This window comes from Limulus polyphemus, unplaced genomic scaffold, assembly GCF_000517525.1.
Source record: "Limulus polyphemus unplaced genomic scaffold, Limulus_polyphemus-2.1.2 Scaffold6256, whole genome shotgun sequence".
Classification (NCBI taxonomy): Eukaryota; Metazoa; Arthropoda; class Merostomata; order Xiphosura; family Limulidae; genus Limulus; species Limulus polyphemus.
Genome location: NW_013671866.1, coordinates 30,699 through 36,776, shown reverse-complemented (window position 1 = coordinate 36,776; position 6,078 = coordinate 30,699). Strand labels below are relative to the sequence as shown.

The following is a 6,078-nucleotide window of genomic DNA, read 5'->3' as shown; positions in this document are numbered from 1 at the left end:
TGATATGGCTCCTTGCAACTTCTGGCTGTTCCCCAAACTCAAGAGGCCATTGAAAGGAACGCGATTTCAGACAAGATAGGACATTATGGCTCCAACGACAGCCGAGCTAAACTCCATTTCGAAAGAGGCCTTCTCGGAATGCTTCCAACAATGGCGGCACCGCTGGGAGAAGTGTGCGGAGTCCCAAGGAGACTACTTTGAGGGTGATTAGGTTTCCAACGCTCCAGGTATGCCAGTTTTTATTCCCCAGCCAAAGGTCGGATACTTTTCTCACAGGCCTCGTATTTAAGGCAATCTCACTACTAAGAAACATTAACTCAGTAATCTATACAATAGTATTACAACAATTGTAACTGAATGAAACCAGATTAAATTAAACTTTAGCATATCCAGTTACAACACAATATCTCATCCCAAGACACTGCAAAACAGACCATACAGAAGCAGTCTAAAGCTATTATTGGCACTATTTTCCATTTAAAGTTGCTGCACTTGCCTTCAATTAGATATACATTGTATTATTGTATCATTGCACAGCAAAAGCAAGCAATAGAGTATGATGTCTGACAATAGACTGCAAAAGTTAAGAGAAGCTGTTTGATATCACAAAATTTAAAGTACAAGGCAGATGTAGCATGTCACCATGGAAGGATGGACCTTTCTAGCTGATCAACATAAAAGGAAAATGATGATTGGTAGCATAGAAGACAACCAAACAGCTGATGACAAAGGAGAAAAAAGAAGCAAACTGAACAGGATAGAAATGCTAAGCTAGCATGTAAATGTATTAGCATGCAAGAAATATCAGTTCACAATGTCTAATTTGCCATTAGAGACAGCAGAGGAAGATGTCAAAACTTACCTCCCTATCTACAACTGAGGTTAAAGCCCCTACCTCAAGTTAATTGCTGCCTATCACAATAGACTGTCCCTCCCATCATTTGCCAAAGCATGCAATTGCTATGGAATTACAGGTGATGCAGCTGGCAGAATAGCAGTCTTTCAAGATACAGGAGTAATCAGTGCAATGGGAACTATAGAAGCTGCCAAATGGACTTGTTTGTCAAGGGCTATACTTTTATGGAAGGATGGATAAGACTAGAACTTGACAGAAAACTGGCTCTGCTTGGTACAATGTGGACTATTCGAGAACATTACTTTGGTAGAAGAGCCATGTTCTAATTACATAGGTCATATAACACTGAATCAATTCGATGTTTTTGAGGAAGTTTTACAATTGCTTCTGTCTTGTATGTTTAAGAAGAAACTAAAAGTGTGAGTGTGGTGCATATACGTGAAGAAATGGCATAAATAAAGGACGCCTGTATTACGAAATTGGGTCAAGAACTAGGCGAGGCACAGTTAGCTGGTTAGTTAATATTGAAAATCACGAGTTAAAGTTATGAAAATGAAGCTACAGTGAGGATGCCGAGAAAAATGCTAGTCACGAGTTTGACAGTGACAAGTTACTGATGCCAAGTTAGTAGCACAGTAAAGGCTTCTGAAAAGTTTATGATAGCATCTAAAATCAGCACTTTGATGTACAATTAATTATTTCAGCCTGGTGTAGTAGTATAAGTGAGAAGGCAACTGGAGCACTCACCATGACAGTAACTTACGAGTTTTGGTTCTTGTTTTGAAAATGCACAATGACCTGATGAGTTGCACAAATTAGTGGGTAGTGAGGAATACCATTTGGAGAAGAACAAAAAATAAATAAATGGAAAGAATACAGAGAAAATGCAGTATAAAAACTCTTGTCTGGAGCTAAAAATTAAGTTCAACATGAATATAAAGATTTCATGCAACATCTTGATGGAAACAACTTCAAACCTATATACACCTGTCTGCCACTGGAAATAATGTCCCTTTACGCACAGACTCTGTTCAGTATATGTAAAGGAGTTTCTTCAGGCCACTTTAACCAGCAGTTCATAAATGTGACCCTGAAAGGATGAATCAAGAACTTACATACAATGAATCTCGTGGGACTCAAAATACAGTTCCCTCCTTGTGGCAAGTTCTGGGTAATTTAAATGGTTTTGATTATAATAAGACCATTTATTTAGAAAATAGCAGCATAATATACTGTTGGATAGCTTACAGTCACTAAAGTGAGCCTATTCTGTATTAGAGATTTGGGGCAAACCAAGATACATTAGTAAGACAATAAATTTAACACTTTCTTTTATTGATTAACAACTTTTTCAAATTAAAAATTATGTTTGGTTTTATCATAGTCTTTCGATGCACCCTAATACACACCTACATGCTACATATACAAATTAGATATACTACAGTCAATTAACTCGAGATAAGAGAAACTTACCATTAAATTATACTGCAATGGCACCAAAAAGAAACAAGCTTCCCAGTTCACTACCTTAATTGCCACCCCTTCTTCCTGGCAAAGATATGTCCCCCCCTCAAAATGATTGCCCAAATTCGAAACAAACAGTTTGTAGATAAAACCGCCATCTATACTATTTTTCTGCTTGTTGGTATGTAAAACCGTTACACTTTGACCGAGAACTTACTGCATAAGCATGCATAGTTAGAATGTTTCCCTAAGAAAAACTGCACATTATTCACTCGACAGCAAACAGTCTGCACAGCTCAGTGATCAAGTCACTACAATTGCTGTATGAAACAAGAAGTAACAAAAGAGGAATGTAAATATACTTCACTAACCATTTTGTACAATAGAATATTAAAAACTTAAGTTTTTAAAAAAAGGTTTGATGTTAGGTCATAGAATAACAAGTTCATTTATCAATAGTATTAAGTACAGTAAAGTTTAGTCCTAACTAAACTAAAGTGTAAAATAAAAACTTACACAGGTTACAGTGTTAATTTCTCTTCATCGAACTTATGCCTAACAAGTTAAAGTTTTATAAAGTATGGCCTATATGCAAGTGAATTTACACATTTCATTGTCTATGATTACAATTAGTTTTTTTTGTGCTAGAATTGTTATATTTAAAGACGTACTGTTTTCATAAAGAGAACTAACTTGGCCAGAGATGTTGTGGGTCTCCGCTTGTACATAATTATCACTACTAACCTCTGTGCCTCATGTAGTTTCTTTTCAGCTTTCTCTTACAGGTCAAAAAGTTCAACCAATCATGTGAACATCCTGGGCACTAGTTTGGAATGAATCGGGTCTCCTAACTAATGAAAGTGGGTTCTTATCTGGGATCTCCAGTTTCTCCTCCACAACAAAATTAAACTGGGCATTGGATCTACAAATATCCACTCCCCTGAAAATAAGAGTCCATATACAGGAAAATTTTATCAAAACACAATGAGTTTCCCTCTTCACTTTTGCTGACACTATTCACATGTACATACTTTTTATTCCATGTTTTTTTTAACCTCCACATCTGGAGCAAAGGAGGACTACAGAGTCCTTGAGCACCCCTGGGATCTTGTACAAGGATTTTGTTTAAGGAATGTTCCTTACACTCCACAAAATTTACTTAATTACCTTCTAAATGGTAATAAAGCTAACTGGCACAAATATATAACCAAAAATGTCAAGAGTTAATCTGAAATAGATACATACTGAAGAAAAAAATAAAAAAAAAAAGTGCACACAAGACATTTTTTTTCAGACATTACCTTCCACCTACAAATGCAAGACTACACAGTGTGCTACCTGTTCCCACCACGAGTATTGAAACCTGGATTTAGTGTTACAGGCCTTTAGACTTATTGCAGGGCTCTGCAAATATTCACAGAAAGTTAAAACTGAAATGTGCTATTAATTTTAAATTACAAAAAAAAAGACAAATTTAATAAATGCATTCATGATAGTAATTACAAATTAAAAATGAAGTGCATTCATTGCATTAATTTGAGATCTAAACATTAATAAAACTAAAGATAAGCCAAATATAATGTAGGCAATACTTTTAACTCTTTAGTTGTAGTTGTTCCAATTCTTCTGTAAATTTTAAGTACACCATGCATTTTACTTATTAATGAAGGAAAGACTAGTGCTTGTGGAAAAAGAGTCAAAACCATATTATTCTTTTTCATCTTTTTAAAGGGCTCATTTTTTCCAGTAGTAACTTCAGCATGTCAACAGATTCATTAAGCAAAAAAGTTTGATGTCTTGAGGCAGGAAAACTTGATAAAGGTTTCGTAAATTATCTGTTGCTTAATAAACACTAACCCAAAAATCATCTTTCACCATCAGCTATTAGGTCATCTTAGCTTATTTTTACTGGGTAATTGCTCATTTTTCTGCCTTCTGTGCTACAATCATATTTTTCTGTTGGTTCTTTTGCCACATGTCAACATTCTGAACTTTTAACCAAGCAGGATACATTATCAAAACCATTGTGGCAGACTGATGTCAGCTGCACCAGTACACAGCTGGAACGTTTTGAAATATTCAGATCTTATCACATGTTGTGGTATTCTTGAAGTCTGACTAAACTGGGTGTGAAAAAGCATCACACCAAGTTGGCTCACTGTTGGAAGTAGACTAGCTAGCCTCTTTGAATGTTTAAACTATTGGGTGATGTTTTGTGGTTTCAAGCCGATTGAAAAGAATGGCCTTTCGAGTTCTATCTTAACTTGTATTCATCTTCCATTACTAGGCTGGCAGGACTCTGCATTTCCTAAACAAGTTGAGGAATCAAAGGCTTATCAGCTAAAATGGCAAGAAGGGAAGGGTAATGTACGATTTAACAATGGTTTATAATCAATGCATTTACTTCGTTTATCAATTTCTTCATAACTAAATGATGAATCAGAATCTTTGGATTCTTGAACTTGTAAATCACATACTAGGAAACATCATAAAGCATATCCATACTATTAATATGAATCTCTTCCATCATAGCTTCATCCAATACTCTAGCAATCTTGGAGACAGAAGCCTGTATGTATAGAAATAACATTTTTAGTAAGTTTGAGCAATAACATCAGTACAAATAAAGTATCAAAAGAATTATTGCCAATGTTATTTTTGTCACTGTAATAATGTTAAGAGTTAATAAAAGTATCAGTTAAATTTTAGAAAGAAAAAAAAAGAAGAAGAATTCACATCAGTAAGCCTTTTGACAAGGTTCTCTGTTTGAGAATATGAGCTTAACATCTTTATTCTGTTTGCAATACCCTTCTAGCTACTACTTATTCTTATTACACACCTTCCTTTTCTCTGCATAAACGGAAATTCCTCTATTTAATACTTATTGATTTCTAAATATTATAGTTTAGAAGACTAAATTTTGAACTAGGATCGACAAGAACGAGAAAGACCAAGTGGCTATAATAGGGGTAATAAGTATGCAAACAAGGTAGAAGTAATATACCATTATTATGTTATTATTAATAATATTATTATGATATCTTTCAAACTGATGTATATAAATATCAATCATAAGCAAGTTAAACTTTAAATGAGCAAAAGTTATAATTATAAAAGAAAAGGAAACAATTATTATTATTATTATTATTATATGGAGTTATAATTAATAAGTTCAGAGCAAAAGACATCTCCATGAAAAATTCTGTTTCAAGATAAGAAAATTACTACTACTAGCAGTACTACAAATAGTTACAGTTCTGAAAAGTTATACTCCCCTTAAAATAAAAAAAAATGACAATTTGTTGTAAACCATTGCATCCATCCCATATAAAATCGTTACATATACAAGTATCCTTACCATTAGGTAAAAAAAAAAAAATGTCATTTAAAATTGCTATCTACGAGGTCTGTTTCGTTGAGTTTGACGTTAAGCACAAAGCTACAGAATGGGCTACTTGTGCGAGTCACAGATAATGAAAACTGGTACTTATTTGTCATAAATCAGACATACCACTCAGCCAATGGCAAGGGGTATATTTCTCTTGGTAGAGGTTTACTAATATACAAAAAAAGAAAAAAAAATTATAATAAATAAAAGAAAAAATAAATTCTTGTTTTCAATACATTTATCACAACTCTAATTCATTGCTTTCAACATGTTAATTAACGTTAAGTATTTGTAGGAAGATTCAACACATTTCAAATACTTTATATTATACTTAAAAGCTAGCTCATATATATATATATATATATATATA

The 6,078-nt window shown here is 33.8% G+C and overlaps 1 long non-coding RNA gene across 1 annotated transcript in view; it reads right to left on the bottom strand.

The window, feature by feature from the left end:
- Positions 1 to 1,740: 1,740 nt before the first annotated feature.
- LOC111089445 overlaps positions 1,741 to 6,078 on the bottom strand; it is a 5,123-nt gene continuing 785 nt past the window's right edge. Inside the window, exons 2-3 of the long non-coding RNA XR_002613728.1 lie at positions 5,679 to 5,876; positions 1,741 to 4,889 (exon numbers count right to left, since the gene is read on the bottom strand). This is a non-coding gene — a long non-coding RNA (uncharacterized LOC111089445). The remainder of the gene's footprint in view (positions 4,890 to 5,678; positions 5,877 to 6,078) is intronic.